This window comes from Lissotriton vulgaris, chromosome 12 (assembly GCF_964263255.1).
Source record: "Lissotriton vulgaris chromosome 12, aLisVul1.2, whole genome shotgun sequence".
NCBI classification, from domain to species: domain Eukaryota; kingdom Metazoa; phylum Chordata; class Amphibia; order Caudata; family Salamandridae; genus Lissotriton; species Lissotriton vulgaris.
In genome coordinates this window covers 529,825,881-529,849,699 of record NC_141700.1, presented here as the reverse complement: position 1 = coordinate 529,849,699, position 23,819 = coordinate 529,825,881, and the positions used below count along the sequence as shown (strand labels likewise).

Sequence of the window (23,819 nt, the reverse complement as noted above, 5' to 3'; positions counted from 1 at the left end):
GATGGGATGAAGCAGCAAGCTGACAATTGAGAGTGGGCCGAAGGGGATGGGATGAAGCAGCAAGCTGACAATGGAGAGTGGGCGGAAGGGGATGGGATGAAGCAGCAAGCAGACATGGACGGGATGGGACTAAGCAGCAAGCTGACAATGGAGAGTGGGCGGAAGGGGATGGGGAAGTAAGCTGACAATGGAGGACGGAAGCGGAATGGGGCAGCAAGCTGACAGAAAAGGGTGGGTGGGAGGTGATGGGGTAGCAAGCTGATAAGGGAGGGTGGGCAGTAGGGGTTCGAGCAGTCAGCTGGCAACAGATGGTGGGCAAGAGGGACAGCTGTAGCAAACTGAAAAAGGAATGTGGGCGAGGCAGCAAACTTGACAATAGGGGTGGGCAGGAGGGCCTTTTGGACGCACACTGGCAACAGAGGCGAGGCAGGAGGGGCTGACAGAGCACATTGATAACAGAGGGTGGCTGTGGGAATGGGGAACACATGGATACAATAGGGTGGGCAGGATGGGCTTGGAAAGCAAGCTGTGAAGGGGGGTGGGCATGAGGGGGAGCAAGATGATAATAGATGGTGTGCCAGAGTGGATGGAGAAGCAAGCTGTGAACGGGGGGGGCAGGAGGGGCTTCAAAGCACATGAGCAATGGAGACTGGGTGGGAGGGGTTGAGGGAGCAAATGGATGATGGAGGGTGGGTGGAAGTGGCTGGGGAGCAAGCCGGCCTAAGAAGGTGGACCAAGGGGATGTGTAAGCAAGCTGACAATGGAAGGTGGGTCGTGGGTGGGAGAAGATGGAGAAGTAAGCTTACAGTGGAGGGTGCGCGGAAGGGGACAGCGTATCAAGCTGACAAAAGAGGGTAGCAGGTTGGCAACCAGGATCATAAGTGAGTGGAAGTGGCAGAAATCTGACGAGGGAGGGTGGGCAACTTGGCATTAAACAAAGGAAGGTGAGCGGAAAGGGCTGTGGAGCGCATAAACAATGGAAGTTGGGCAGGTGGGTAATGAGGTGCACCTGGATAATGGATGGTGTGCAGAAGTCTTGGGGCAGCATGCTGACAGCGGAGGGTGGGTGCGCAGGGTGGGAGCAGCAAGCTGAGAATGCAGGATGGACAGGAGAAGATAAGGAAAGGCAATGACAATGGAAAGTGGATGGCTGGTGCTGGGAAGGGAAGCAGACAACAGAGAGTGGGTGGGGACTGGAGAACATAGACAACAGACTATAAGCGGAGAAGCACACAGACAATGGCGGGTGGGTGAGCAGTGCTGCAGAGACACTCAGACAATGGAAGGTGGGGCTGTAAAAACAGATGGATAAGAACAGCAAAGGAAGATGGGTGGGAAGGAAGCAAGAACAGCAACCAAGGGAATGTGAGAAAGAGGAACACAGGGGGGAGTTCACAAGGGATACAGCTGGAAAACACATGCACCCTTGAAGACAGCTTAATCAAAAAGAAAAGAGTAGCGCCTAAAAAAGGAGCAGTGAAGGACACCAGTGATAGGTCCATGCTCCAGGGGAGGGACAAACACAAGAAGATGAATGAAGGCATACTGGAGATGATGAATAAGAAGCAAACAAATGAGAGTGAAAATGAAGCCAGTGAGCAATGGGCGGCCCCTAAGCCCACTGTAAACTAACAGTATTTCTTGTCTTAGGCAAGTGCTAAAATTATATATGTTTTTAGTATTAAAGAAGTAAAATAGAGGTAAGGAGGCAACGTTAGAGTTGTAAGATTTAAGAGGAGGAATGAGGGCATCCATGGGAACCTCTGTAAAAAACATGGAAAATGAGGAACATAGATAGAGGGGAAATAAAATATTTTTTTTAATGGGTGAACAAAACTTGTGTGGAATGACGATGGTATGGGGCAGACGTGGAGGTGGGGGAGTCAAGGGGGAGGGAAAAGTAACATGAGGGTGAAACAAATCGGAAGGTTCTAAAAAGGGGTATCTTGGGTATTAAAATTAACATGGTATGAGCACTTAGTCTGACGTCATGCCACATGAATAATGCTTTCCACCGGTGAGGCATTCTTAAAACGATTCAAGAGCACCTGGTGATGTCTTCAATGATGCACAGAGAATGTTTAATAACTTGTCCCAGGATAGAATCCACTTGTATTGTATTAATCAATTCATCATCTGTGTTGTTGCCTATGTAAAATGATTAGGGGCAGCCTCTGTCTGTTTCCAGCTCACTTTTCTTATCTTCCATAAAAAAAACTCACAACAACTGACAGTCTTGTAGGAAGCACCGAGGCAAGTGCCAAGAAGTCTGAGCATTTGTGGCAAAAGCTATTGGAAGATTATCCTGAGCAGGGTTGTGGTGCCTAGTTAGCAATGCATGATGCATTATTCTGTCAGTTGTCCTCTACACTACCATAATAAATTATTTCTTGCCAGACAGCACCACCCATCCAGGTTTCTTCTATCAAGGCCCACTAGTCAAGATCAAAGCATTTAGGGGTGTTGGCTTCAGAACTTGGGGACACAGAACTCAGGAAGAGTCCGACAAAATATTGTGGCTAGGGGATAGTGACAGGACAGTACAGGTATCTTGGAGCATGGGAGCAGAGTAAGGGGTTGCCGTATATGTGGAGTGCAAGAGATCACTCGGGAAAGGTGATGTAAGGTAGCATTGAACCTTAAGGCTTATTCTACGTCCAGTCTTTTGCCTACAATCCCGCTCCCTAATCATCTTAAAATGTTCTCACATACCTCCTCAGTTCACCATTATGTTGCATGTCCACCTCCCAAATCCTACAAAGACCTCAACTATTCTGTTACAGCGCGCCCTTCTCCATTGATCCACGCGCATTCGACCACACCGTTAGCAGGAGCTGAGTAGCAGCAGTTTCTGGCTCTGTACAAGACCAGTCAAGTCTACAGAAAGAAAATACACAGACAAAACCGAACTTGGATTCTAACAACTTATCCAATTTCCGCCCTATCTCGCTGCTTCCGTGGTTGAGTAAGTTGTTGGAGAGACATATCAATAAAACATTAGGGGACTACTTGGAGTTCAACAAACTTCTACAGGTCTCCCAAACAGGGTTCCGTCCTCAACATGGCACTGAGACCGCCCTTCTGGCGGTCACAGAGGCGGCCAGAGCAATAATGGACCAAGGTGGAAAAACTGCTATTATACTGTTGGACCTCAGTGCCGCGTTCGACACTGTTAACCATGCCACCCTTTTACACCGTTTGAAGGGCATGGGGGTGTCGGGCGCGGCCCTGAAATGGCTGACCTCTTTTTTGGAGGAACGCTTTTTCCAAGTATTTGAGGGCGAGGTGGTATCATCTAAGCATCCGCTCAGTTGTGGGGTTCCTCAGGGCTCCTCCCTGAGCCCCACACTGTTTAATGTCTATATGCAGCCTCTAGAGAAGATAGTTCTCCCCTACGGTGTGCGGATTGTCACCTACGCTGACGATACCCAACTTGTGGTCTCTTTGGACCACAAGGATGGTTCGTCTAACACCCTGGGTCCGTGTCTAGAGGCTGTTGCAGAGTGGATGCAACTCTCCCATCTCAAACTCAACGGGGAGAAGACCGAGGTCATGTTACTAGGTAACCCTTCTCCTACCTTCCAGTTGAACTGGCCTTCGTGTCTCGGCACCCCTCCCCTTCCAAAGGGCCAGATAAAGAGTTTGGGAATCTGGCTGGATAGAGCTCTGGGTTTCTCGGTTCAAGCCACTAAAACAGCCTCCGTATGCGTAGGGCTAATGAAAATGCTCAGGAAAGTGCTCCCCTTACTTCCATTCCAGGCGAGAAGGGTCATGGTACAGGCCCTGATACTCTCCCGCCTGGACTATGGAAACGTTTTATATCTAGGGGCTCCAGCATCGGTGACAAAAAAACTCCAAGTCACTCAAAACTGTGCGGCGCGCCTGCTCTTTAACATCCCTCGCTGGCAGTCAGCGAGAACTGCCCTATAGGAGCTTCATTGGCTCCCAGTGGCTGCAAGAACATTGTTCAAGGCCATGTGCATTCTGCACAAACCCTTTCATCAAACTGGCCCGGCAGTGCTGCTTTCCCTGGTACCGCCTTATGTGCCGCCTAGAACTCTTCGTTCGGCCTCTCTGCATTTGGCAACCACGGCAAAAATCAAGAAAGCCCGTTGGGGTGGCCGTTCATTTACTTGCTCAGCAGCAAAGGCATGGAATTCCCTGCCTCTGTCCCTTAGACAAAATGATAATCTGATGTCATTTAGGAGAGACTTAAAAACTTACCTGTTCTCAAAGGCGTACTAACTCTGCCCTGCAGTCGAACACAGTAATCAGTCATCAGCGCTGCGAGGCCTCCGGGCAGTTATGCGCTATATAAATGGAATTTTTCATTTCATTTCATTTTCATTTCACAGAGTGTCTAGTCTTAGTTGTATTTATGTCTGGATAAACAAGAGGATGCACAGAAGACATCACCATTTCCACTCAAGGTGCTTCCTCTCTGTAAGTTCAACTGCAGGCTTTTTGGACAGTTTAGTTGCGCAGGTGTTTGGCCCACTCATGTGTTTTTTGTTTGTAGGATTCTGGAGGGGAGGGGGGAGAGTCACGCAACCTTTTTTTAAAATTGATATTTACAATAATGATAACACCTTTTTTTCATACAGTAGTGTTGCAGAGTGCCATTGTGTAGATCTGCCATTAAAAGGAGTTACTGTTGTCAATTGTAATGTCACTGCTCTTTAGGATTGACAAAGTAGTTACATGGTGACATTTCAAAGATATGAAAACACCAAAAATTAACCAACACCTAAACATTACTGAATCAAATATGTTTAATATCTTCCATGTTTTATATCCACTTTTACATCCAAGTCATTCTCCTCTCTATTATGAGCTTGTATTTTACAATGTTGTTCTCAAGGTGAATACATCTCTTTCAGCTACATGCATCATTGTAGGAATTTGCGATTCCTAAATTGCGAAAATTAAGGAATCGCAATTTAGGAATCGCAAATTCCTATCCATCAAAATATCGCATTTTTTTTTGCGATTCGCTAATTTCCCTTATTTGCGATTCCTTAATTGCGAATCGCAAATAAAGAAACGCTTTACATTGATTCCTATGGGCCTAGAGGCCTATAGGAATCAATGGGAAGGCATTCTCATTTTGCGAATTCGCAATTAAGGAATCGCAAAATGAGAATGCATTTTCAAGGGTGGAGGACCCCTGGAATGTCATGTAAGTACATTTTACTCACACACGTGTCACAAGGGCATGTGTGTGTGTAAAATGTAAGTTTCAAAAATGCATTTATTTGCATTTTTGAAACTTTTCGCAAATTACCATGAAGGTGATCTTCATGGTAATTTTTCCCTTTAAAATTGCGAATTCGCAAAAATAAATAAATCATGCATAGCATGTAAGGAATCGCAACATTTGCGATTTCTTAAATGCTATTGCAATTTGAGAAATTGCAAAAAATTGCGATTTCTAAAATTGCGAGAAATGGAAAATGAATGATGCATCCCAAAAAGTGATTTTGGAATCGAAAACGGCCGAATTTTGCGATTCGCACCGTTTGCGATTCCAAAATCGCTTGATGCATGTGCCTGAATGTCTATATTAAATCTAATGTCATTTGCACAGCTCAATTTGCAAGTCTTTTAGCATTTTTCTGTAGTCCATATACGTTGCTTTTAGTGTTTACTCTCTTCTTCGAATTTGGACAACCAATAAATTTTTACCATTTTGAAAAATAACTCCTAATGTGATCTTTGATCTGTTGGGCTCTGGCTAACTTATCTTTTCCCTTTAGCTATAGTAACGTAACCTGCCCATTGCAATTACCAAATGTAAAGATTCAACCCTAATACTCTAGAAAAAAAAGTGGTATATGCTTTAGTTTTTCAGAAACCCGTATGGCGCTGGTTAGAAAAGATACACTCCAAATTCATACGTGTTCCTCTTTTTTAAGTTTAAATAGCTTTATTAAACAGAATACACAATGTAAAACATCAGAACAAAGCTCAAAAAGCATCATAAAGAGATACATTTTATAAAAGTGAAATATCTAAAAGGAAGAAAAGCCCCAAAAAGGAGCAAATGCATTGTACTAAGGGAAAAAAGCTTTTAAAAGGGGTTTTGTATAAAAGAAGAAAGAAAGAAGAGGGGAAAGAGAGAGAAGGAAAAGAAAAGAAGAAGAGGAAGACGTGTTCCTCTTCAGCAGACTTTGACTTCGAGTACGCCAGCATTTCCAAATTGAAGCTTTGTGAGCAATCCTCAAACAACAGTGACTACCTCAGTGACATCATTGGCCAGATTTCTCGAAGTGTTGCGTTGCCCTTGCATCACGCAGGATAACGTAGCGGCAAAGCGACACTCAAGTCAGATTTACCAAGCCGTGCAAGACCATGTTGCGTGGCCCTGCTGTGCATGATGAATCTGGAATATCACAAGACAGCACAACTTGCTCCCTTTCATTACTCTGCCCCAAGGTGTTCCCACACATCTACCCATAGATGTTGGCGCATTCTTAGATTTACCATGAGTGGTAGACATGGGAATGTCTCAAAATAGTACACCTTCCCATGTGAGGCGTAACAAAGAGAAATATCTTTATTTGTCCTCGTTTTTTCGTCTATGTGTACTGCGTTCTGCAGCAGACATAGAAAGAGGAAAAAGCCTCAGAGAATTCTTTTCCCTTCCTGCACAAAAACATTCCTGCCTGCACCATGCCGCAAGGGTACCTGTTTTGGTGCTAGGCTGTCAAAAGTGCATCAGCGCACGGAGAGGACAGAAATTCACCCTATAATATTAAATAGGGTGCATTCCTTATCTCTCCCTTTCATGCAGCACAGTAAAGATGTCTTGCTGCTTTGCGTTGCGTGAAATATTCATAGATCTGACCCCAGATATACCTCCACTCAACCCACAAGGAACTCTCCTCACAATCTTCAAAAAATGCAGCACACATAGAATGTGGAAAGAACGAGGAGAAATATGGATATTTCTCCTCGTTGTGCCGCCCTAATGCCACCCCTGGGCTGGCGTTAGAATATGATGCATTCCCAGGTTCATGATTTCTCGTACATTTGGAATGCTTCAGATTCCATTGCTGTTGTGTGGGAACACCCACAGCAACACCGACAAACCCCCCCTTTCACGTAGTGTTCTCGTGAAAGGGGCACATATTTACAAGGCCATGAAAAGCCACACTAAGTGTCTTTGCGTGGCCTTGTACATATGCAGCGGCACATTGTCATTGTGCCACCGGAGTCAAAAAAGTGATGGTCCGGCGGTGCAAAAGTGCCGCTAGGGACCTCGTAAATGAGGCCCCAAGTATTTTATTGACCACCAAAATCTGAATTAACTAGGCGTTTTCCTGCAGACGTGTGCCCCTAGCCACAGGCTGGGGCCCTTATAGATACAACTACTTTTTCCCATTGTTTTTTGGGGGGAGGTGAGCAGGTGTACTTTGAGGGAGTAATAAGTCCGGCTACATTTAAAGTGTTAAAATTGTAGCGTCACAATTCCAAGGAAGAAGCACATGGAGATAAAGATACCAATTAATTCAGAACACATTTTTATGATCATGTTATCCTGGGGGGTCTAGGAGCCATAGGAGGGCACAGCCCATGACAAACAATGATCTTGTGTCTAGGGCCCCCTCTGGATATATATGGGGTCTAGGAGTATATTTAGGCGCTTGGGGTGCCTTTGAAAGTGTATCTGGCTGATTTTGCATGAGGACAAATGAAAGCACAGAAGTTAGAGGCACTATGGGCCTGTGATGCTGTTTGAAAAGAATGCTTAGGCAGTGGAACTTTGACAACCTGCCTAAAGTGTGAGTGGGAAAGCCAAACCTGTTGGCGACCATCTTAATATAATATGTGTCTTTGTAAAGTGCCCATTCACACCTTAGGCCAGGCATCCAGGCTCTAAATAGTGGATGTTTATTGTTACACAGTGCAATGGTACTCCTTTTATTGACCTTGGAGAGGATGAAAGGCTGAGTGCGCTTACCAATACTCCAACTTGTGACTATGAGGTCAAACACAGGTTTCTGAAAAAATGCATTAGTCCACTGAGCCCCCAGACACATCTTTCATGTGCTGGTGATTTGTTGCTTGAGAATGCCGAATAATGAGTAGTCTCCATAGTAACTCTTGCCTCAGACTACTGTCAATCAGGCTGAGAATGAGGTAAGAAAGAAACGCATGATGAACCTGTCTATACTAAAACAAAAAAAACACATTAAACGCATTCACTTGTCTGTTGTTTCATGGGCAATTATGAATCGAGTTGGACTCCCACTGATTTGGTACACATCCCCAGTTATTTAAAACTAAAACATATCTACAAAGCTGCATTGGTGGCTGCTTGTTTATACATGCCCGGTTTAGAGCCAATCAGCATTTCCCCTGTCTTGGATCTTTTTTAGGCGTGTTGTTTGTTTTCGTCTCCAGAGGTCATGTGTTCTATCATCTGTCTGTCACTGGGTACCATCACTGTCCTTAGGTGATGTCATGGTTCTGTGTGTGATGTTACCTGGAGATGTAGCCAGGATCTGAGTTAATAACAGCATGTGCCTAGTGGAGGATGACTGTTTATCTAACCTTGGTACTGCTCTGCATGGTAATACAGTTTTCAGCATCTGTGTCTGCCTTCTTCCAGGATTCTGTGACCGGCTCCTCTCTTCTTCCAATGCAACACTGACAATGAGGATGGATGTGTAACGACATGTGAAAATCACACCAGATTTGCAGGATTATTCACACAGAGGGTGTTTAGCGAGAGCCAAAACAGCATTTTTCAGGTGAGTGTACTAGCATTAGTGAATTTGAAATAAGAAAAACAAACACTGGCAAAGCCAATAGTCATGGCTTATGAATGAAAGTGCCTCTTCTGTCACTGATGGATGAAATGAAATGAAAATGAGTCTTTTATAGCGCATGGCTACCCGGAGGAATCCCAGCGTTTCAGCTACAACACAGGTCTGAAGGTGAAAGATGGAATACAGTTAGCAGTTTTCATTTCATTTCATAACCTCTAGTTTGTGGATGATTTTCCTTGCTTACAGTTTTCAAATGGCAGTATGTTGTGTAGGGCATGTTGTGGAAAATATAATGTTGGAAATATGCTTAATGGTTGTTTTAAAGAGTGGGGTAATAGTATGTCACTCAAGTGTGTGAGTAAGTCTTCTTGCAAATAGAGTATTTTACAGGGAAAAGGGTTTTCTAATGAAATGTACAGCAAATGTATACATAGAAAGTGGTTAATATGTGCTTATAACAATATTACATTGAATGAGCAGTGTTATTCCTGCAGAGTGTTTAGTGAGTTTGTTGCACATCTGTCTATGCAGTTTACCACCAGCCTTTGTTGAAATGTACCACACCATGTTGGTGTGCTGGATTGATCTGTGTAGTTGTCTATTGTGTGTGTACTTAAATGAACAGTTTTCCTTATCACTTCCATTGGCGTGTGTTATTCGGTTTCAAAGTTATTGCCTGTTCTATTGAGATGTTCAGAGATCTTTGCACTGTTTTGTTCCAATGGGTTGTAGTTTTTTGATATTGAGTGTGTGCCTGTATTGTAAAATACATCAGATCATTGTATGTTTTGAGTATCTCACTGAGGTTTGTGTGTATTTGAATTTGGCTTGACGATGGCTGAGAAAGATGAGTTTGACTGTAGGAGTCAGTTGGAAAAATGTCATCAATATCCTATAATATTGTAGAACTGATGAATGGTGAGGTCTGTGTACTGGATGGTGTTAGATGCGAGCATGATTTGGTAAGTAGCATATATACCGTGTTAGTTTTAGGTGTAGCTGTTTATTAATTGCGGTTTATGGGATATGCTTACCATTTCTTCCTTCCTGTTTGGCTAGTCCGGTGGCGGTTGTCACCGAATGTTTTTATGTTCTGCTGAAATATGTGGAGAATAGTGTGGGTACATGAAAGCTGAACATTAGCTGCAGACCCCATCCCTCTGTGACCATCCTGCAGGGTGGCGATTGGCTACCTACTGATGGAAGGAGATGGGTTTAAACGAAATGAAGGGTGGATTTTTAGTGGCTAGCTCCATGTTTTGATGTAGACTGGTTGGCAGTGTAGCTGTTTTCCAACCTGATTAAAGTGTGATGCAGTGTGCAGCTGTCTAAAACGGAGTGGCAGTGTTGTTGCTTCAGATTGGTTTAGTTGTGGCATTTTGTACCTGAGCATTTGGACTACATTTGTTTGCATGTTGTTTGATTTGTGTTGTGCTATGTTTTGGGGAGTGGGGACAATTGTTCTTTCCATTGTTCCATAAGGAGAGACGGGTTGAATCTTTTGACTGTCATGTGGTTCCTCAGTTTTCTATATGTGCCGGGTGGACCCTGTAGATTAGAAGTTAGCCAGGAACTGAGCTGATAACATAATGCTCCTTCCTGGTTTAGCAGTGATAAATCACTTGACGTCTGCACTGACCTACACAGTGATACATATTTAAATCATATGTATCTGTCCTCCTCCAGTGATCTGTGCATGCATCCACTCTTCTTCAAATATAATGCCATGTGTGTTCTGCATGTATTGTATCTTTCGGTTCCTGATCACTTCAATGCAGCCTCGCATGTTGGTTTCTGCAACTACTGATCAGCGCTGTCTGCTTCACTTGGCGCGTAGGACCATGTGTGTATCATCTATTTGTCAAAGTTGTCTCAAAGCTGTTGTCATTCTGCTTGCTCATGAGATCAAGACTATAGCAGACTCGTGCCTTTCAGAGCTACTGAACTTCAAAAAACTTTCAGGCCATTGTATCAAAACATTCCTTGTCTTCGCCTCCCCGTGGCCTCAGTGGCAGCGGAGGGTTCTCTTTCCGGTCTAGTAAACAAGCCTGTCTGCTGCCTTCCCCTCCATCACACTCTGCTTCCTGGTTCCTTGAATGTATCTGAGGCCCTTGCAGATGCCTCCCCCATCCCACTGGAAGATCTGCATTATCACTTCCTGTCTTTCTTACCAGTGGTGTACCGCACTTCCTGTCCACATACTAGAGAGTACATGCAGTCAGTGTTGCTAAGGGCTCAAGTGTGCGCATGGGAGCCGAGTATTATTTGTACCAGTGTAACGCGTCATACGGAAAAACTACAAAGACACCGCTGGAATGTTTCTCCTTAGTGTTGAGCAGGCACATCACTGGAGGGAGATGGGCTAACCGAGAAAGGGTGGAGACCAATTCACTATGACCTGGTTTGGTCACTAAAACATTGTTGAATTTCTGAATTTTCAATTTATTGTGTACTCTACACCCAAAACTATGGCAAGGAAAGCCCCCTTCCCTCACAAAACAAGCAACACAAGATTGGAGAAATTAATTTCAGAGAAATCATTTATTTTTGTATATTGATTCTACTGTAGCATAACGGCATTGAAAATATAGGGCCTTATGGAGGAGGCAAGATGGCCGCTGACAGTCTGTCGGGGTGAGGACGCGCTTCCTACCTGCTCCCCTGCTCAGGATCTCATTGAAAGGAGCAAATGCTAAAAGAAAGGAGAAGAGATTGTAAGCGATGCTTTTGATAGCGTTTTAGTTGCTCTGTTCAGCGGCTTCCAAATTACGAGGTGTAAACGGGCTGAAGAGTGATTGATGTGGTTTACCGCGAAGGCAATCGCGAAGGTACTAGCCCTCCCGACGGTGGATGTGGTGCTGACTCGAGCATTGGCTACTGCTCGTCAGCTGATGGTGAAGGCGAGCGGTTGGAGAAAACAGTACCGGCAGCAGCAGCAGCTGAAGCGGTATCGGCAGCAGAGCTCAGCGGGAGCTTCATCCACGACTTGGCGTTCAATGGCGCCAAAGATTTCAAAAGTGCTGAGGGAGGAGAAAGCTGCTTGGAGCGAGTCGGACGCTCCGGCGGCTAACCTCCGCGCAAAGAAGCTGACGCGGACACAGGAGACGAGTGAGGATTTTCAAGCTTCCGAGCAAGTAAGGAGTGTAACACGGAGCAAGGAGGCTGGCAGCAGCGTGGGGGAGAGGCCGAAAAAAAAAGAAAAAGACAAAACTAAGGCAGTACCGGCAATAAAAGGAAACAGGGGAAAAGTAACTGAGCAGGGGAATCTGAGGCAGCCATTGGTGTCAGAAGCTTTCTTTCCGGTAATTTCAATCAGTTCTCAAGCAGCGCTTGGCTCAACTATCCCCCAAACAGATTTTGGTGAAGCTGTGGCCTCAGAGCCGGATAATGGACTGGATAATGGCTCCAATGTGAGGGAGATAGGCAATAATTTGCTGGCAACCAGTTCTCTAATACAGTCTGATCATTTGGGAGCCTTAATTAAGAAGGTGCAGAAGGTGCATAGGAAAGATGAGCCACTACGAGGTGCTCCGATACAGGAGAATGAGGAGAATGAGGAGAATGTGGAGGCTGTGGAGGCTGTGGAGATTCCTACTGGACAGATTAAGCAATGTCATGGGACAGGGGGCGAACTTCTTCCTGACACTGGGATAGTTACTGGGAATGGGAATGCTGGAAATAATGTTCCAATCTATCACGGCTGCATAGAGAATGTCAGTTTCCCACACCATGTTGAAGAGAGTACTCCGCCTCCAGACCCGGGGTCAGATAATGCTATGATTCTGACGGAGGCACTGACAGAGGCATTAAGGGAGGAGCAGAGCAATATTAATGCTTCCAGTACCTTTGTTACTATAGAGGGGTGCAGTAAGGATATTAATGCATCTAAGCAGCCGGAGAGGGGGATAGCTGTTGGAGGGTCTAGTGATGGTAATGGAAGAGACAACCTGAGCAAAATGATTAGCAGTGACCCTAAGGTCGTGATCTCTCTAACTGGTTCCCCTTCTGATGAATGTTTTTTCTCTGTTAATGAGGGTGAGGAGGAAGGTGAAGAGGTGGGGGCAGTTGGGGGGGGTGACTCAGAGGATTCCTCTATAGCCGACTTGGGAAGCGACCAGACATTGTCAGGACTTGTAACAGAGACTGCATCTACATCTGGTCCTAGCTCTGGAGAACCTTCTGAAAAGGATACAGCTACAAAGCATAAATCTAAGGTATTGACTAAAAAAAGGAGAAGAGCAAAAGGATCTATAAGCCCAGCAGCTATAAATGTAGCAAAGAGACTTGATTGGGACTATGCAGCTACATCTCAGATGTATAAAGAGGGGGCTGGGAGTGTAGATGTGTCCTTAGGGTCTTTGCGGTTGAATGAGGAGAGAGACAGGCAAGGTCTACCCGAGTCCCAGATTCAAAATCAGGAGCAGCCCCAACGCCAGAAATCGCCCTTGGGGTTTGAAATGATGTTTTCAATGCTCAAGCAAATACAGACGGAGGCAAGGGTAGAGAGTCAGAGAGCCAGACAGGAAAGTAAAAAGATACAAAATGCTCTTCGAAAGGTAAACAAAGCGTGCACAGAGTTGGCAGGGAGAGTTACAGAGGTGGAAGAAAGAACAGGGGGCCTGGAAGATGAAATGAAGGGATGGAAGGAATTCAGACAAGACCAAGAGAAAATGAACAATGATGTATTATGGAAGCTCGAAGATTTCGAGAATAGGCAGCGGAGAAACAATGTCAGACTCTTAGGTATTCCGGAGGGAAGGGAGGGGCAGGATGCAAGAGCCTACATAATTGAATTCCTTAAGGGTGCTCTTCCAGATATAAAAGGCTGGAACTGGGAAGCTGAGATTCAGCGTGCCCACAGATTTCCTTTTATACAGAGAAAGGGGGACGGATTAAAAAAGCCGAGAGCATTTTTAATATATGTGGGCAATTTCTTATTAAGAGAGGAGATAATGGCCAAAGCAAGACCACAAGCAAAATGCAGATACCAGGAGGTAGAGTTCTTCGCTAGACCTGACTTCTGCCATATAACGGTAGAACGTAGGTGGAGACTCCGCGAGCTAATAGCTCCATTTCAGAGAATCGGGTGTGAGGCATACCTAATGTTCCCTAGCAGGTTGAAAGTGGTTAAGGATGGCCAGGTTAAGATTTTTTATTCTGAGGTCAGAGCAGCTGAATTTTTGACATGGCTCAAGGAAAGGACCCCGCAGAACAGTGCACAATCTCAGGACTTAGTGGTAGACTTACCAGCTAAAGGCAGTAGGATATAAAAACCAAGACCGCTGAAAATTTCTATAGAAGCACAAGAATTGCTATATAAATGTGTAGATATTAATAAGTGAGCATTTTCTACGTAGAGGGTTTGTGGCACAATAAGAGCGGGGGGGGGAGGCGTGGGACCCAAACAGACACAGCTGTCACATATAGGTCCGATGGACCTATTTGCCCGTAGGGGGGGTGGGATAGTTGGGGTGGGGGGAAAGGGTGGGAGACACGGGGGGGCAAGGAGCGTAAAACATACAGGACATGTATAATACAGGAAATATTATGGAATAAGGGGAATAATGAAACAGAAGGAAGCTTTATGTTCGCTGTGTTATATAAAGCCGTGGTTACAGTGTGCAACTTGTTTTTTTTTTATTATATGATTAAAATTGTGAATGTATCTGTTAAAAACCCAGGATGAGTATACGAATAATGACATGGAACGTGTGTGGCCTTAATGATAAGACCAAAAGGCAGAAGGCAGCTGTCTTGATCAAAAGTTTAAAAATAGATTTTCTACTACTCCAAGAGACCCATATACAATTGTCTGAAATTAGTCTGTTAGACCAGCTGGGTCTTACTGTTTTAGCACACTCTCGGCAGGGAAGTAGGAATAGGGGGGTTGCGGTTATGGCAAGGCAAAGAGGTGTCACTACTAGGAAAAAATGGGAGGATGTATGGGGTAGATGAGCCTTGATAGAATGCTTGATTGGAGAAACGTGGGTCACCCTTGGGTCTCTTTATGGGTCTACAGGAGATGATCCTGAGATCTTTGAAGAAATTGATATTGAGCTGGCAACATGGGCTCCATTTATAGTGATAGGAGGAGATTTTAACATCAATGGAGCAGGGGGATTGGGGCTGGGGTTGGGGCCCCCAATTAAATATAAGGGAAGGAAGAAAAGAGTCTATAAAGCAGTTGCTAATTTAGCCAGAAACAATGGTTTGATCGATGTTTGGGATACTCTTAACCCTGGTCAAGATGGTTTTACATATTATTCAGCACCCCATAGGATAAGTGTCAGACTAGATTATTTCTTAGTTAACAACCAAGGCACTGATGGGATAGATATCGAAAGAATACCAAGGTTGTTATCGGACCATAATCCTCTTATAATCACTTTAAAAGATATGACAGTGGTAAGGAAGGTTTCGGAGTGGTCCTTTGAAAAGGCTTTTTTAGTGGAGGACGCATACATCCAACATATGAGGAGATGGATAACTGAGTTCTTGGATATAAATAGACATACAGCACCCGTAGGAATAGTGTGGGATTGCTTTAAAGCCGGAGTGAGGGGCGAGACCATCAGTTATGGGGTTAGGAAAAGGAAACAGGAGAAAGAAAGAAGTGAGGGGGTAAGGAGGGAACTACTGCGGGCAGAGGAGGAATTGAACAGCAGGATAGATCAAACTGATAATGACGCTCCAACGGACTCCGCATACCTTAAACTCGTAAAACTGCGAATGGAGGAGGAAGAACAGATAGCAGAAAGGGCAGCCAAACAATATACAGTGAATAGGGAGAATTGTTACGAGATGAATGAAAGGGTGGGCAAAATGTTAGCAGCTAGAACTAGGCAGAAGGTATCTTTTGGGGAGATAAAAGCAATCAAAGATAGTTCAGGGGTGACTGTCACCGATGCACAACAAATAAGGGAAGTCTTCAGGAACTTTTACACGGTTCTATATTCTGAAAGTGATATAAGAGACCCTGAAGACATAATGGAGTACTTGAATTATCATGAGGGGAGACAGTTGGAGGAAGTAGAGAAGAAGAGGATTGACAACTTGCTAGAATTAGAGGAGGTAAAAGCAGCCATGAAGAGTCTACCATCAGGAAAGGCGGCTGGCCCGGATAAAATCCCGCTAGAGTTCTACAAGGTATTTTGGGAGGAGTTATGTGGAGATATGCTCTATACTATGAAACAGGCACAGGAGGGAATCTCAATACCAGGTACTTGGTCTGAGGCTGAAATTGTGGTTATTCTTAAGAAGGGGAAAACGCCAACTAACCCGGGGTCATACAGACCGATTACTCTTATGAATACGGACACTAAGATCTACTCAAAAACGCTGGCAACAAGATTTGCAAGTGTAATAACACCTTTAGTTACTAACAATCAACATGGTTTTATACCGGGGCGGGGGACCACACATCATGTAAGGAAGTTAATTACCCTTATGGATAAAACAGAGGCTGATGGGGACCCATTCGCGGTATTATTACTTGATGCTGAAAAAGCTTTCGATCGTGTGTCATGGGTATATATGTGGAGTGTTTTGGAAAAATTTGGATTTGGGAGTGGCTTTATAAAAGCGTTAAAAACACTGTATAGAGAGCCCGTGGCAGCAATTAGAATTAATGCGGGGTTACCGGATAAAGTAAAAATTAACAGGGGCACAAGGCAGGGTTGCCCATGCTCCCCGCTGCTATTTGCAATATATCTAGACCCTTTAATTAGAAGACTGGAGCTAAACAGGAATATCCCCCCAATTGTCACACTAAGGGGGGAGTGTAAGATATTGGCCTATGCCGATGACGTGGCGGTTATAACATCATCACCCACAGAGGCTATAAGACACGTGGAGCAGGAGGCAAAGAATTTTGGGAAGATTTCCGGGTATTCTTTGAATACTGGAAAAACACAAATTATAAAAAATAGTAAGGCTCTATGTCAGGACCCTCGGGTGGCACGGACGGGAACCTATCTGGGAATAACCATAACTTCAGAATTAGATAAGATAGTTGAATTAAATATCGATCCTATTGTACGGAAAGTTGGGGGGGAACTAGATAGACTGAATAATCTCCATCTTACCCTGGTTGGAAGAGTGAATATTATAAAAATGTTAATCATGCCGAAATTTTTATACCTCTTCCGAACAATTCCTCTATGGTTTGATAATACATGGTTCAAAAGGATTGAAAATTTGATCAACAAATTTATATGGTCCAAGGGTAAAACTAGAAGAGCAGCGAGGTTTCTGGCACTCCCGCGAGAAAGAGGAGGATGGGCGTTGCCAGACATTAAGTTGTATTACTGGGCCGCTGCCCTGCAGTATATGGTAGGCTTAATAGGCGGAGCTGAAGTAGAAGGGGAAGATCACTTAGGGTCATTAGCGGTATATGGTATACTGATGGGTGAAGAAATAAAAGATATTTTTTTGAAAAACTTTGACACGGCATATTTTAAAAGAACACGCTTTAAGACCTTATTGGACGCACATAAAATATGGAAGGCTTTTATGAAAAAGTTTGGTTTAGGGAAGTTTAATAGGTATACAAGGTTATACAAGAACATGTTATTTTCGGGAGATATATTTTCTGATTCAGTTTTTACAGAATGGTATGGGAAAGGGATAAGAAAATTAGGGGATGTAATGGGGACACAAGGGGTGAAACAATTTGTAACAATACAGAAAAAATTTAATTTGACAACACAACATTTCTTTAAATATTTGCAAGTAAGAAGTTGTCTACAAAGCAAAAGAGGGGGTGCATGTGGATTTGAAAAAAATAACATATTAGAGATAATAGAGACTGGAGCAGATTGCACAATTAAAAGATTCTATCTTGAGTTAAACGAAAAAAGGCCAGATGACTTGGCTAAATGGGGGGAAACTTGGTCAATGAAGCTGGGCGTAGAACAAGAGTGTTTTAATACATCATTAGAATTAGGGGTGAATATTTTATGCTCTGCGTCATTACAAGCACAACACTACAAGACTATGTATTGGCTATATTATACTCCGGCTAAACTGGCACAGTGGGGAGCGACAACTGGTATAAATTGCCCCAGATGTACGAGCGCAGCCGCAGACTCAATTCATATGTTTGCAACATGTCCGAGTTTAGCTACAGTACTTAAAGATATAGAAATGTTTCTACATAGGGCATTAAAACTACCTGTTAACCTAACACCCGCGATTATCTTGCTAGGTGTAGATGGAAATAATGGTGTTGAGACAGGGAAATATTTCATCTTTGTGGCTATGGCAGTCTACAGACTGTTTGTTGCCACTGCATGGTTAGACCAAATGGCTCCATCATTTCAACAATGGTTAGCCAGGCTGTTGAGTATATACAATCTAGAAAAAGCGATCTACTCCAGAAGAGGGAAAAGGCTGAGGAAAATAGGCTTGGAAATATGGGGGATAATAACGAAATGGAAGGAAGAAGAATGATTTGTATAGGAAATGTATATGTATATAATTTGTATATAAATTGTATTCGTGTGTATAGGAAATGTATATGTATATAACTTGTACATAACTTGTATTAGTGTGTAGATTTTGTGTTTAAAAAAAAAAAAGGGGGCTTAACAACGAATAACATGTATAGTATGCAATTGAAGTTAATTTGCATGTATAAGTAGATGGAACTCACCCCAATATGGAGGGCTGTATTATTTTGTTATTAAGAAGATGTTTCCTTTTTTTACCTCAGTTGAAACATATGCTGTAAACCTCATATGAGTAGACAATGTTGTTTTTCTGTATTATTTGCTCCATGTCCCCTCTGTGCTCCAGAGGGTGGAAAAAACTTTAAAAATTCTGTGAATAAAAAGATTAAAAAAAAAAAAAGAAAATATAGGGCCTTATTTAGATTCTAGCAATCGTGATACTCCACTCCAAACATGGCCGGCCCCTCTGCCACAGTACACATGCACTACAGCTATGGCGCTTTGTAGGACACTAGATAGGATAGCTGTCACGTTTTGACTGAGAATCCTGTCTGCCAAACTCTGAATAAGGCCCTCAACTTCCATGTCTGTTCTACAGGTTACGATATATTTAGTTGCACTCCTATTTTGTACCGTTATTTTGAATTTGTAGCGTGCTCCTTGGGTGTGTACTCCGTTGTGCACCAATATATTGCAAAGAAAAGCGTGCCCCTATCAATTGGGGAACGTCCCCAGGTCACTGCTTGTTGCCCCTCAGAGGTTATCCAGTTAATAATGAGGCTTATCCATATTTTTTGCTCATTTGTTGTTGCCTATAACCTTTAAGTAGACCATGAATCCCTGACGGATCTCCCTGAACGACGTTTCGTGATTTAACATTTTCACTACTGTTTATTATTACTTTGTGTTTATACTGAAACGTACAATGGAAGTCAAATATATGCAGCTTTATAGAGGTGCATATAGACATTCCAAGATGGTGCTCACCACCTATCGAAAAGGGAGATTAATCAGAGACTTTATGCCAGTACATTAGTAAAATACCATTGTGCTCAACGCATTCCTAGAGGACTTAGAATTGCGTTAAAACCATCACTTTGTAAAAATTCACAAAGTGGTACGCGATCCTTAACAAATGTTTGCTAGATCTTATTCTGTTGATCATAGAGGAACTCTCAAATATTCTAGAGGAACTATCAAAAGAAATTGTCACAATTACTAACGAATTGACTAAGTCTATGTCATCTGAGGATTGGTCTAAAGTACTTGAGGACATTAACATCCAACTCACAAAACATTCACAGGAGGTAAATGAAAGAAAAATTAGAAAACTACGTCGAGATACAGTAGATTACAAACTCGGGGAGGTGTATACCTGGGATCACTGACAGAATATCGACAGTCAATATATCGACTTACCAAAATATCGAGGTAAAAATATAGAATGCCAGAATATCGACATTCTATCTACAAACAGGTAAGTACAAAAATATCGACTCCAAAATATCGATAGGAAAAAATATAGACAGTCAAAATATCGATTTTTTTAAATATCTTAAAAGTAATTAAAAAGTAATATGATAATAAATATAATTAATTTAAACATACTTAAAATACTTAAATAAACTGAAAATTAATAAATAATTAATGTAACTTAAAAAAAAAGAAATGTAATTTTAAAACATATATATATATATATATATATATATATATATATATATATATATATATACATATTATTAACAAAACATATACAATATTTTTTCCGTAGGATAGCGAGAGGGTTAAATTTACTATTCACACTCCAGAGAGTGCAACAGTAGGGAAAGCGTTGGATAGCGTAGGGGTAAAAATTACTATTCCCACTCCAGAGAGCGCAACAGTAGGGAAAGCATTGGATAGCGTAGGGGTAAAAATTACTATTCCCACTCCAGTGAGTGCAAGAGTAGGGAAAGCGTTGGATAGTGAGACGGTAAAAATTACTATTCCCACTTCAGAGAGCGCAACAGTAGGGAAAGCGTTGGATAGCGTAGGGGTAAGAATTACTATTCCCACCCCAGTGAGTGCAACAGTAGGGAAAGCGTTGGATAGCGTAGGGGTAAAAATTACTATTCCAACTCCAGAGAGTGCAACAGTAGGGCAAGTGTTGGATAGTGAGAGGGTAAAAATTACTATTACCACTCCAGAGAGAGCAACAGTAGGGAAAGCGTTGGATAGCGTAGGGGTAAAAATTACTATTCCCACTCCAGTGAGTGCAACAGTAGGGAAAGCGTTGGATAGCATAGGGGTAAAAATTATTATTCCAACTCCAGAGAGTGCAACAGTAGGGAAAGCGTTGGATAGTGAGAGGGTAAAAATTACTATTACCACTCCAGTGAAAGCAACAGTAGGGAAAGCGTTGGATAGCGTAGGGGTAAAATTTACTATTCCCACTCCAGAGAGCGCAACAGTAGGGAAAGCGTTGGGTAGCGTAGGGGTAAAAATAACTATTCCCACTCCAGAGAGTGCAACAGTAGGGAAAGTCTTGGATAGCATAGGAGTAGAAAATTACCTTTCCCAATCCAGTGAGTGCAACAGTAGGGAAAGCGTTGGATAGCGTAGGGATAAAAATTGCTATCCCTACTCCAGAGAGTACAACAGTAGGGAAAGCGTTGGATAGCGTAGGGATAAACATTACTATTCCCACTCCAGTGAGTGCAACAGTAGGGAAAGTGTTGGATAGCGTAGGAGTAAAAATTACTATTCCCACTCCAGTTAGTGCAACAGTAGGGAAAGCGTTGGATAGCGTACAGATAAAAATTACTATTCCCACTCCAGTGAGTGCAACAGTAGGGAAAGCGTTGGATAGCGTAGGGGTAAAAATACCAATTTCCACTCCAGAGAGTGCAATAGTAGGGAAAGTCTTGGATAGCATAGGAGTAAAAATTACTATTCCCATTCCAGTGAGTGCAACAGTAAGGAAAGCGTTGGATAGTGTAGGGATAAAAATTACTATTCCTACTCCATGTAACTAATTATAATTAAATTACTTCCCACCCTATTCCCCTATAAACCCACAACCCGCTACAGAATTATATTACACAAAAATTAAAAATGTATATTAACTTACCTTAAATTTGATATTGTTGTTGTCTATATTATGTCTAGTCGATATTATGTCCATGCTATATTTTGATTCGATATTATGTCCATTCTATTCGATATTAACATTTTCTAGTCGATATGTTTGTAGTCTATATCATGTCTAGTCGATATTATGTCTATTCTGTATTTTTTACTCGATATTATGTCTAGTCGATATTTAAAACTCGATATTTTGACTCTATACCGTATACCTGGGCAGAGGTATATGCCCGCCGCCAACAACATAAACCAGATAGCCAACAAACGGAAACATCATCCTCAGAAAGTGACGCATCTACTAGACCTAGAGATTGGCATAACAAACCACGAACACAGAAACAAACAACTCCAACAGAACAACCTCAAACCTCAAGACAAACAGAAGAACATCAAGGAACAACAGAGCCTTTTTTAGAGGAAGGCCAACCCGAAAAGGTAGACCCAAGAGGGGCAAAGGAAAAGGAAACTCCAAACACAAGAAGCACAACGGCAGGAGCGAAGAAAGACAAGACGAAAAAGCATTAGATAATCTGGTGATTAACATATCTGATGAGCAATTGAACAAAATGGAGTTAAAAACCTTACAAAAAGGGATGACCTATGCACCGACCACCAATACCAACAAACTAGCTCTGGAAATCAGCTTCTTTAAGCTTATGAGAAAACTACGCCTTAGACACTTCTTCGACAACATAGTACCAGAAAGGAGCACAACATAAGAGGACCAACTATGGGGTCTAACCCCTCAAAGTACATATATGGCACCTACCAGCCACAAAACACTAGACATCTTTGAAAATCTAATTAAGAATGATTTATCTAAATTGAACTATGCAAAGAAAACGAAAATGAATAACCTAACAGAAAAAGAAAAAGGCATTCTACAAAGAATAGCCAGTAATCCAAACATCATATGTCAAAAGGCTGATAAGGGAGGGGCCATTGTGATCCTCAATACCAAACATTACGAAGAAGAAGTGGAGAGTCATCTATCAGATAGTACCATATATCAACCATTGGACACCAATCCCACGGATAAATTTGCTAAGCAACTTTTGATGATTGTTAACAACCATACAACAAAGGGTTCATTAATGAATGCACAAAAAAGTTCTTAACACCATCTCATCCTAGAAGTCCCAACATATATATGGTTCCGAAAATCCATAAGGACCAAAAACAAAACCTTTCCGCCCAATCGTTTCTACCAGAGGAAGTTTTCACCAACCCTTACGGCAACTATTAGACAAATACTTACAACGAAGGGTTACAAACATAAGAACATATGTTAAGGACACGACTGATTTCTTAAACAAATTAAAGAATATCTCCATTACTCCAGAAGAACAGATTTTGCTATGTACTATGGATGTTAACGCTCTCTATACCTCTATACCCCATATAGAGGGAATAGAATCAATTGAACATGCTTTACTACAAACTAAACTTGACATGGACATAAAGGTTTTTCTTATGGAACTACTGTGTTTCACACTATACCATAGCTACTTCAAATGGAAAAATCAGTTCTTCTTGCAACAATCCGGTACATCCATGGGAAATTCAGCAGCCCCAGCATACGCAAATCTTTTTATGGAGAGATACGAGGAAGAAAATATCCTCACACAAGAACCATGGCTAACCCACACAAAACTCATATTGCGATACATAGACAATGTATTTATAATATGGAGCGGATCAGAGAGACAAATGACAGATGCCATCACAGGACTTAACAGGAAAAATGACCGAATCCAATTCACATCTGAAATACACCCTACCGAAATTACTTTCTTAGATGTGAAGATCACAAGAACAGACAATGGTTTTAGTACTGATATCTATCGTAAACCTACAGACCGTAACAATCTAATGCACTATCATAGCTTTCATTAGGAAAGCCTCAAGCGACACTTACCATATTCCCAAATGTTACGTGTCAAAAGAATTGTGTCAACACCCGAAAGCGCAGAAAACAGGATCGAAGAAATGGTCATGAGATTCCAAAAACGAGGGTACCCTCAAGAAATACTCAACCAAGCTAAGACCAGATGTGCACAAACAACTAGAAATAGTCTACTGCAAAAAACACCCAAAAAAACACCAGAAAGGTGATAGTTTCAACGAAAAGTAAAGCTTACAAAGCCATCATCAAAAGACATTGGGCTATATTACCACAGGAACATGATTTCAATGGAATTTGTAAAGAAGATCCTATATTCGCATTCCAAAGGGGAAGAAACCTAGGAGAGATTCTTAAAACGAAAAAGCCACAAATTGTAACCACATACAAAGGCACAACACCATGCTACAATTGTAACAATTGTAACAATTGTAACAATATAATCAAAGGAGTGACCATCACACACCCTAGGAAAGGAACTATGGTTAAACTGCAAGACACAGCCACATATGACACCACTAATGTGATATATCTGTTAAAATGTCCCTGCGGGTTAGGCTACGTAGGAAA

General features: G+C 42.4%; 1 protein-coding gene across 1 annotated transcript in view; it reads left to right on the top strand.

Annotated features, from left to right (window-relative positions):
• PEAR1 (platelet endothelial aggregation receptor 1) overlaps positions 1-23,819 on the top strand; it is a 404,365-nt gene that overhangs the window by 59,134 nt on the left and 321,412 nt on the right. Inside the window, exon 2 of the mRNA XM_086945319.1 lies at positions 8,615-8,756. The gene's annotated coding sequence lies outside the window, so the exon portion shown is untranslated. The remainder of the gene's footprint in view (positions 1-8,614; positions 8,757-23,819) is intronic.